The sequence below is a fragment of the Dipodomys spectabilis genome, unplaced genomic scaffold (assembly GCF_019054845.1).
Source record: "Dipodomys spectabilis isolate Male_0828 unplaced genomic scaffold, ASM1905484v1 ptg000516l, whole genome shotgun sequence".
Taxonomy (NCBI): domain Eukaryota; kingdom Metazoa; phylum Chordata; class Mammalia; order Rodentia; family Heteromyidae; genus Dipodomys; species Dipodomys spectabilis.
Window position 1 is genome coordinate 1,072,095 of NW_024871193.1, and position 9,831 is coordinate 1,081,925.

The following is a 9,831-nucleotide window of genomic DNA, read 5'->3' on the forward strand; positions in this document are numbered from 1 at the left end:
TCCATGACTCATATCTATAATGCTAGTGTAAGAAGGATGAGACTTGGGGGATAATGGTTTTCAGTGAGGTAAGAAAGTTCATGAGGTTCTATCTCCAATTAACTACAAAAATTTCTGGACTGGGGCATGTTCCAAACGGTAGACTGACTATTGTTAGCAAACTGAGCATGAGTTATGTTCAAGCCCCAAACTAGGAGAAAGAAAAAATCCTTAGAAAACTACTATGAGAAACAGAATTATGAATAGGAAAGCAGAACCAAAAGAAATAAACGTATTGATACAGACAAATCTCCCAATGTGAAATATGGCACAAACTGTAATACTTAGGGTTTTCCTTCCTATATAGTAGAAATAAATGCTATTTTGATTTGACAAAACTAAAGTGTAAAACTGTATGCAATAAATAATCACATTACTTTTATGTTTCCATAATTTAAATTGTTTTTCTACAAATTTATAGAATAGTGTAGCTTTGGAAAATCAATAAATGTTGCATTTTCATATAGGATTACATATCCTTGCAAATGTCATCTAAAACTGATCTACACTGAAATGATTGCCATTGATAGCTTTCTCAGGATTCCAAATGTTTATACTTTCAGCTGACCTTCCACAAAACTCATACACTAAACATAACTTTTTAGTTTGTTCATGCTATCATAGAAACATAAGCATATGACCCAAAATGTTAATTACTTTTACCTGTTGTCATTAATGTAATATAACTAATACAATTAAGTATATACCTTGAGGAAAATAAGATTATTCCTTTGAAATACATGCTTCCAGGCACACTCACACACACACACACACACACACACATACACACACACACACACACATTTACCACTCTGACTCAGGTTAGGTTCCTGACATTGGGTATCAGACAATCATCTAATAATCAAACTTTTCTGCCCAGACATAAAATACTTTCATAATTCCACACATATAAAAATACTAGATCATTCAAAATAATGAAAATATTTAACGGAATCACCCAGCTCCTATACTATCTACTCCCTGATTTAATTCATTTATGACAATGCATTTTCATATCATAATTAAAAATAATTTTGAGTCTCTCTGATTAGCAGACAAAAATATGTTATCATATAATAGAAAATGAAGGTAAAATTACTTTTCCCTGTGTAATCTTTTATATATCCTATCAAAAACTTCTTTTTCCTTGCATAGTCTATTTCTGGTATTTTGCCCAAATGTCTAATATTAAATTACAAAGGACATGCCAAATTCCTTAGTTCATTTTTGCTAAAGGTTATAATATGGAGTTGAATCTGATTTGTTTGATTATTCTAAATTAAATTTTCTCAACAACTTGAATTATTGTTTATGTTACTCCTAAGGCATTTGAAATGTCAAAAAGAACCGGAAATTCACTTTGGCAATGATTTGTGAATGGCAGGCAGCAATACATGTGGGTGGAATGAAGGACTTGAATTATCTAGACTGCCTTAAAAATGGCACTGTTCTTTAAAAGGCTGATCATTTAGTAAGCTTTTAAAGTGTGGTCTTCGTATTTCATCTAAGAAGATAACAGTGTGCTTTTCATCACATTCTTGCCTGCAAAGCACAAAAATTATTTCCCTTGTACACTTCATGTCCAGCTGCTACTGTAGTTAAACCCACAAACAACTGCACAGCTGTGTTAGCTGCTCTAGATTTTGAAATTTTCTTCCAGTAGCCCTAGTGATTTGAGCCCAGATTCATGGGATAGGCACATAATATACAATTACAAAGCACCACAATATACTAAAACCACGTGCAAAATGAGGTTCAATATTCTTCTTTGTTGTTTCCTTTTTGTCTTATTGATTGTCTGTTAAGGAGCTAGGGGCTGTTTATTTCTCATTATTGTTGTTGTAACTTAAATAAATTACCAGATTTTTCAAATAAAATAAAGACATATAAAAAAGACACATTCAGTCATAAAATAAACATTTCAATGATGTTTTGTATTCTAGTCCTGTTCTCAGTTATCTTCATATAATGTTGAGATGAGTCAAGCATGTGTGTAAATTGACAAAAATTAAGCACACAGAACTCTGGAGTCTTTGAGTTTGATTTCTATATCAACCATCTAGAAAAGAAAATTATCACTTTCTTCATGTCTTAAGTAGTCTATTTAAAACAAGTTGTATTAATATTTTCTCTTAAAATATTTTTTCCAGTCCTGGGTTTTATTATATATATATATGTATATATATATATATATAATATGTATATAATAAATAATATATATACAGTTATTATTTTTAATTGTGAAAATATCCTACAGTGGGGTTACAATTACATGGGCAAAGTAATAAGTACATTTCTTATCAAACATTGTTGCCTCTTCCTATGTTTCCCCTTCCCATTCCTTCCCATCTCCCCATTGGTATAATTTTTGGAAGGGAAGGGAAAAAATAAATTGTTTAAATAGGGATACAGGCAGACCCATCGCAACAATGAGATATACAAGAAGTTATGTCTAAAAACCATCTTTACTAGTTTTATTAACTTTATCAGTAGATCTCATAATCTATGGAATTGATTCATTGCAAAAGTATTTGATTTATTATTTCCACTGGATTAATATTACATTTATTTTACTTTTTTTACACGTGAAATAATGACATCCCTGTTTTTCATTTTGGTTGCCAAAATGGAACTATTAGACATTTTGAAAATTTAACTTTAACCTGAACCTTCAAATTTCACTAGGAATTGAATTGTGTTACTTACAAATTTAATGTTAAAATAAAAAGCACTATTAAATAGAAAGCAACATTATAAGTTATCATACCTTAGTCCCTGAATTGACTTTATGATAAAAAAATAATTATATTTATATAAAATTATGTACATACTCAAACAAACTATGAAACATGGAAACAGGAGTCTCCTTTTTTGTTTTGTGTTTGATGTTCTTTATAGTTTGTGATGATTCTGTCTTTACCTTACGCCTGGTATATTCATTGTACATCTTCAGGAAGGTGAGGGGTGGACACAGAGCTTTAAGGAAAAGGGTGAAATATTGCAGCAGTGGAGTTCATTGAACATTGATGAAAGTGAACTATTTAACACATGGATGGGGACAGGTGGGAGGGACTAGGAACAAGTAAGGGAACCAAAGACATTTCATAAAAGGAAATGTACTCAATACATGACTCATGTAATTGTAATTCCTCTATAAATCACCTTAATAATTTTTTAAAGTCAAACAGAGTATTGCTTCTTAGAATTCTAGAAGTTTTCTTGTTCACTGGTTTGAGTTGGTTGAGTCTATCTCTGAAAATAGCTACATTGACATTCATTGAGTGAATTTGTGAGTTACTACTAGATAAAAGTCAATTATGATTGCTGGTATGTTTTTTTGAAACTCTGATTTATTTATTGCTTTAATCTAATTTCTATTATTTCTGTCTACCGGATTTTGGTTTGGCTTGTTTCTGTTTTCCAAGGACCTAGTGGTGCACCATTAGTGCTGATTCAAGATTGTTCTAATTTATTGTTGTACATACTCAAAGCTATATATTTTCCTCTGAGTATTGCCTGTGCTGTTGTGTCCCAGAGGAGGTAGTGTTTTGAGTGTTCACTTCCACTGAATTCCATAAACGTTGGAACTTCCCTCCATATCTCTTCAGTGACTCACTGATAATTTAGCAATGTGTTATTCAGTCTCTGTGAGTTTCAGAATTTTCTGTGATGCCATTTGATATCAACATCTAATTTGGTCACATCGTAGTCTGACAGGATACAAGGAGTAATTTCATTTTTATTTTTGAATTTTCACAGATTTTCCTTGTGATCTAAGATATATATTTTGAAGAACATTTGATGGGCTGCTGAGAGAGATATATATTGTGATGCTGCTAGGTGAAATATTCTGTAGATATCTATTAGGAAGAGCTTGTCTTTGCAGTTACTTAGCTCTGAAGATTTTTTTGCCTATCCAGAGGTAAGAATGATGTGTTTAAGCAACCAGCAATGTGTTTGGATGTGCGCATATTTTTAGGTTAAGTGGCATTTGTCTGATGAACTTGGGAGCTCTAGGATTCAGGGCATTGATATTTAGAATTGTTATATCCCCGTGATGGAGAGTTTTTTTTGTCAATATTTAATGTCGTTTTTTGTCTCTTTTTACTTTCATACCACTTTTGATTTAAAGCCTACTTCATCTAATATTTGTATACCTACTCTAGCCTGTTTATGATGTCCATTTTTAATTTGTGAACCCTAAGATATGTATTCAAATGGTTTTTTTTTCATACGATTGTTTCCAACATATTTATAAGATTATTACTTAGTTGTTTTGTATGTCCCTCCCCAACGGTATAACCCCTGCTTTCACTCTATTTGATGTTGATATAATTTGTGGAGTGGAAGGAAAAAACAAATCATTTAAATAGGGATACAGGTGGACCCATTGCAACAATGAGATGTACAAGTAGTTATGTCGAAAACGAACTTTACAACTTTGGTGAGGGGGGGAGGGAGGGAGGTGGATTCAGTGAGGGGAGAGGATGGGAAGGGATGGGAAGGGGAAAAAAAGGAGGAGGCTACAAAGCTTGATAATAAATGTACTCATATCTTGCCCATGTAATTGTAACCCCTCTGTACAGTATTTTCACAATAAAAACAGATGATTACAGAAGGGTTACAATTACATAATCAGATATTGGACACTCTTTTGAACAGTCTCAACTCTTCCCTGATGTTCTCCCAGATTTACCCTTTCAACCTCCCTCTCCCATAAGTTGTATAGTTCATTTTTCAATGTAATGTTTATTGAGTAGCACTGCTACATTTGTTCACCCATTGCCCCACCATTTCTGTGTTTCCCCTTGCCCTTTCAAAACTTACATATAAGACCAAAGGAACAAAAATCAAAACAGAAACTGAAGACAGGAGGAAAAAGCAAAATAATAAAACTCTAATTATTATTTATTGGAGATAATTTTACTGAATATTATTTTATATGATAATACTCACATAGCTATCGAGCCTTTGTGATCTTCTCCAAAAGGGGTCCTCCTTTGATCTCACTGTATAATTTTTTAGAATCTCATATAATTTATCTTGTCCAAATGTATTTTTTTTTCTTTTATCATCCAAGTGTGTTTACTTGTAGACATATAGGCACATTCTAATACAACAAATGAGGGAAATCAGGCAACCTACACAAACACACACACACACACGCACATATATATATATATATATATACAAACATACACACATATGTACATATATACATATATATACAAGACTTATATATATAATTTTATTGATCTCTATTTATAAATATGTATGTATGTATGCACATATATACATATATATAATCAAATTCCATTAATCCATCAGAAAGAATAATATTTACCATTCTTAAGGAAAATGAAACACTTAGAAATAATAATATTAAGTGAAATTAACTGCACTCAGAGAAACCTAAGTTGCATGATTTTCTTCATTTGTGGTAGATAGAAGTTTTTCATAAATGTAAAATTGTTTTTTAATTATATAATTAATTAATTAATTCATTGTGAAAATACCATACAGAGGAGTTACAATTTCTTTTTTTAAGGTCTTCAAGCATTTATTTATTTTATTTTATTTTTGAATTTTTCTTACTGTGAAAATACCATACAGAGAAGTTACAATTATATGGGAAAGATAATGAGTTCATTTCTTATCAAGCATTGTTGCCTCCTCTTTATTTCCCCTTCCCATCCCTTCCCATATAATTCCCACCTCTCCCCACCTAATCCTTCCCCCCTCCAACAAAGTTGTAAAGTTCGTTTTTTGACATAACGACTTGTACATCTCATTGTTGCAATGGGTCCACCTGTATCCCTAGTTAAATGATTTGTTTTTGCCCTTCCCCTCCACAAATTATACCAACATCAAATGCATTGAAAGCGGGGGTTATACCGTGGGGGTTAAACATACTGGATGGTATACATACAGGTACAAATGAATTATCTCAAGTATCAGAGTCCATGGAGAGTGAAAATGCTATTATTATTCTCTTAAAAGATTACGTCAAAGCCCCACAAAATAAATACCAGTACATGTGTACTGCAAGAGAGGAAAATGGGGGGCAATGTGAAAGGGATAGGAAATTGAAGGGGAAAAGGAGAGTATACAGGCATTAAACTATTGCATACTTTCCAGAATTGAAATATACAAAGCAAGGGGTAGTGTGAAATGGGAGTGAAGATGTTGAACTGGTAACACAATTCCAGGTGCATTGTACACATAAACTGCTTTGTTAAATGGCAAGTAATTCCATACATAACATAATATTGAGATACGTAAAGACTGGTATTGATTGGGAAGAGTGGATGAGAATATTGAAAGGAGTGACATTGACCAAGATGCACTGCATCCATAAACTGTTTCAGTGAATGGCAACTCCTTTGTACAATGACTTAAAGATTTTAAAATACTCAAAAAATTAATTATGATAGTTGAATAGAGAGTTGCACATCAATTCAATTCCCATTTAAAAATTTTTTTTTGTTTTTTTTTCTTTTCTAATACATATTTTTATTGTAAAGGCAAAAAAATATTTTTAACCTGGAGTTTTGGAGAATAAAATTCAAATGATAAAACATTATGAATCTTTTTTTCTGAAAATTTGAAATTTAAATCAAAACTACTTTGCTTTTTGTCAACTATTGGGCTGTTATAAGAGAATACTTCGAAGTAAGTGGCTTAAAAACATCAGGAGTATATTACTCATACTCTAGAAGCTTGAACATTGATTATAAAAATGGTTACTCAAATCAATTCCTTGTCTTATGGGGGTCTATTTTCTAGTTCATTATACTTTATTTGCTGGATGTTCACATGGCAGAGTAGTTATATTGGGCTGCTTTTAGCAGGATCTTTATCTCAGGGTCATCTCTGAAAGGGTGACTCTAATCTCACCAGACAGGGCAAATCAATTTTAAAATGTGTATTTTGGAGAAGTTACATCGTCCAGTATATTTTGCAACTTTTGCTTTAACTCAGTGTAGTTTATCATTTGGATATTATTTCATAGAAAATAATAACTTAAGGGCAAACCTATAACAAGTAAATTATGTGAATGATTCCTCTTACAATGGGAATAATTATAGTGATGGCAAAGCGAAGTATGATTGTTTTGTGGTCTTGAACTACATCAAAGGTAATCATATAAACATGGTATAACCTTTCTAAGGCTCTTCTGATGTATTTGAACAATGTCCATTGAGTTAATTGTTTTCAGAAATACCAATCTCCTTTGATTTTAATAATGTCTGCTATTAGGACTACCACAGACACCAAAATTAGAGGATGCTAATGTCTCTGATAAAATACGTAATTGTTATAATTAATAAAACATGAAGGTTTTAATATTATTAACATTATAAATACTAGTGTTCACATTATATAATACATTTACATCCTTTGGTTGCATCAATTTTTAGAATATTCATAGCTAATTGTAAATTGTAAATAGTTATTTGATGATGTATAGAAAATGAGAAAAAGCTTTGTGTACATATTTACTACAGATGAAAACATATTCACAAGGTTATTTCTGATCCTTCATTTGTTGGTTTCATTCATGCATAGAGAACAGGCAGAGAAGTGACAATTACAAACTTGCATTTACTAAAGGGTTAACTTACATGAAATTTATGTTGGGCTAAATAGCAGATTTTATAAATTAAATTGGTTTTGTCCCTTCCTGCCTTCCTTCATTTTTTCTTTCCTTCCTTCCTTCCTTCCTTCTTTCCTTCTTTACTTCGTTCCTTCGTTCCTTCTTTCCTTTCTCCCTCCTTCCCTCCAGCCCTACCTCTCTCTTTCTCTCCCTTCTTTCTTTCTCTTTTATCTCTCTTTCTCCCATTCTTCCTTTCTTTCTTTTACTCAGAATACTTCTTAAGACTATAGAAAAAGTACCAAATGTTGTACCTCAAGGTGTGATGAGGAATTATAGCTATTATGTAGATTAACATTAATTTTAATAACATATGCTGATTCTTAAAACAAATTTTACTAAAAACCACTTCTCAAAAGTTGCAGTATATGTAACAAATATTACTTTTCATGATATTGTTTATTTCTTCAAACTAAAATAAGAATTTAAATATTATATTGTACGTGTCTGTCTGTGTATTTGTGTGTGTGTGTTTTGTTCTTGTAATGTGAACTCAAGGCTTATCCCTTAGTTTTATTCACTTAAGGATAGTGTCCTAACATTTGATCCACAACACCACTTCTGGCTTTCTGTGTGTGTGAATGTGTTTGTGATTGAGATGTGTCTCACAAAATTCCTTGCCAAGGCTGGCTTTTAACCTCAGCTTCCAGAGTACCCAGGATTAGAAGCTTGAGACTTTCATATTGAGCACAGATATAACATATCTAAAAGTAAAATAAATTTCTTATTTGAATTCCAGAGGTCAATTTCACATATTAACATTTAGATATTTATTTAGTTATTAAATCTGAACCTGCACTGTGGAAAAATACTTTTCATTTTTATGAAAAAATATACACTCGAAGGTTTAAATGACAATCTTTGGACAAATTGAAATACTCTATTATTCAAAAGCAACAAAAGGATCATTAATCAAATGCCTCATGTAAGCTAAAATCAATAGGCTCTGTCAGGCTAAATGAAGCAATTTGTCATTAACATTAAATATTATCTATTGCGGCTACATGATTTTCTATTCTTTTTACCCTAAACTTTTTTGACATAAAAATGTAGATTCATGGGGCTGGGAAGGTGGCTCAGTGGTAGAGTGCTTGCCTTGCATGTCTGAGGTCCTGGGTTCGATTCCCAGGCACACATAAGAAAAAAGAAAAAAGCTGGAAGTGGCGCTATGGCTCAAGTGGTAGAGTGCTAGCCTTGAGCTGAAGAGCTGAGGGACAGCGCCCAGGCCCAAAGTTCAGGCCCCATGACTGGACCCAAAAAAATGTAGATTCATATAATTTTTGAGTATGCAGAAATCTTAGTTACTGGTCATGGATTTCTGAAGTTCAAGTACCAAGTCATTTCAGAGGTTAATTTCATGTATTTTATGTCAACACTAATTTTTAGAAATTGAATCAATCTAAATATGAGATAACTAAAGTAAGATATTCCATGACTTATCCAATTATTCCTATAGATCTGAATATAACTTATGGTTGAATAGCAGGAAAATTATATTATACCTACTCTCTATAGAATTGATAGTATTCATTTTCCTTCAACTTGAAAGAATGAAACTCACTATAGATGACAAAAAACTTGAATAAAAATGCCATAAAATGGTCTGGGAAGATGGCTCAGTGGTAGAACGCTCGCCTTGCATGCCTGAGACCCTGGGTTAGATTCCTCAGCACCACATAAGCAAAAAAGAAAAAAACCGGAAATGGCGCTGTGGCTCAAGTGGTAGAGCGCTAGCCTTGAGCTGAAGAGCTGAGGGACAGCGCCCAGGCCCAGAGTTCAGGCCCCACGACCGGACCAGAAAAATGCCATAAAATTATGAAAAATTCAAGTCATTATGAGTTAGATGAAATATTCATTTTTGAAGGTAAAAATGAAATATCTTGACGCTTCCTTATCTGTTATATAAAATGTATTTGCACTCAAATTATTTCATTCATCTCTCCAGCAATTGTATAACCTAAGCAACTCCAAGCCAAATATCTCCTCTGATTAATTCAAGTAAATATTTAGGAACAGAAGTTATCACAATTGTACAGAAATATCTACCCACCAATCTAGAAATTGAATCTGAAATCATAAAGGATTGGGATTACTAATTAGTTTTCACTATGTTGCCATAAAGAGGTGGTGAACATTTT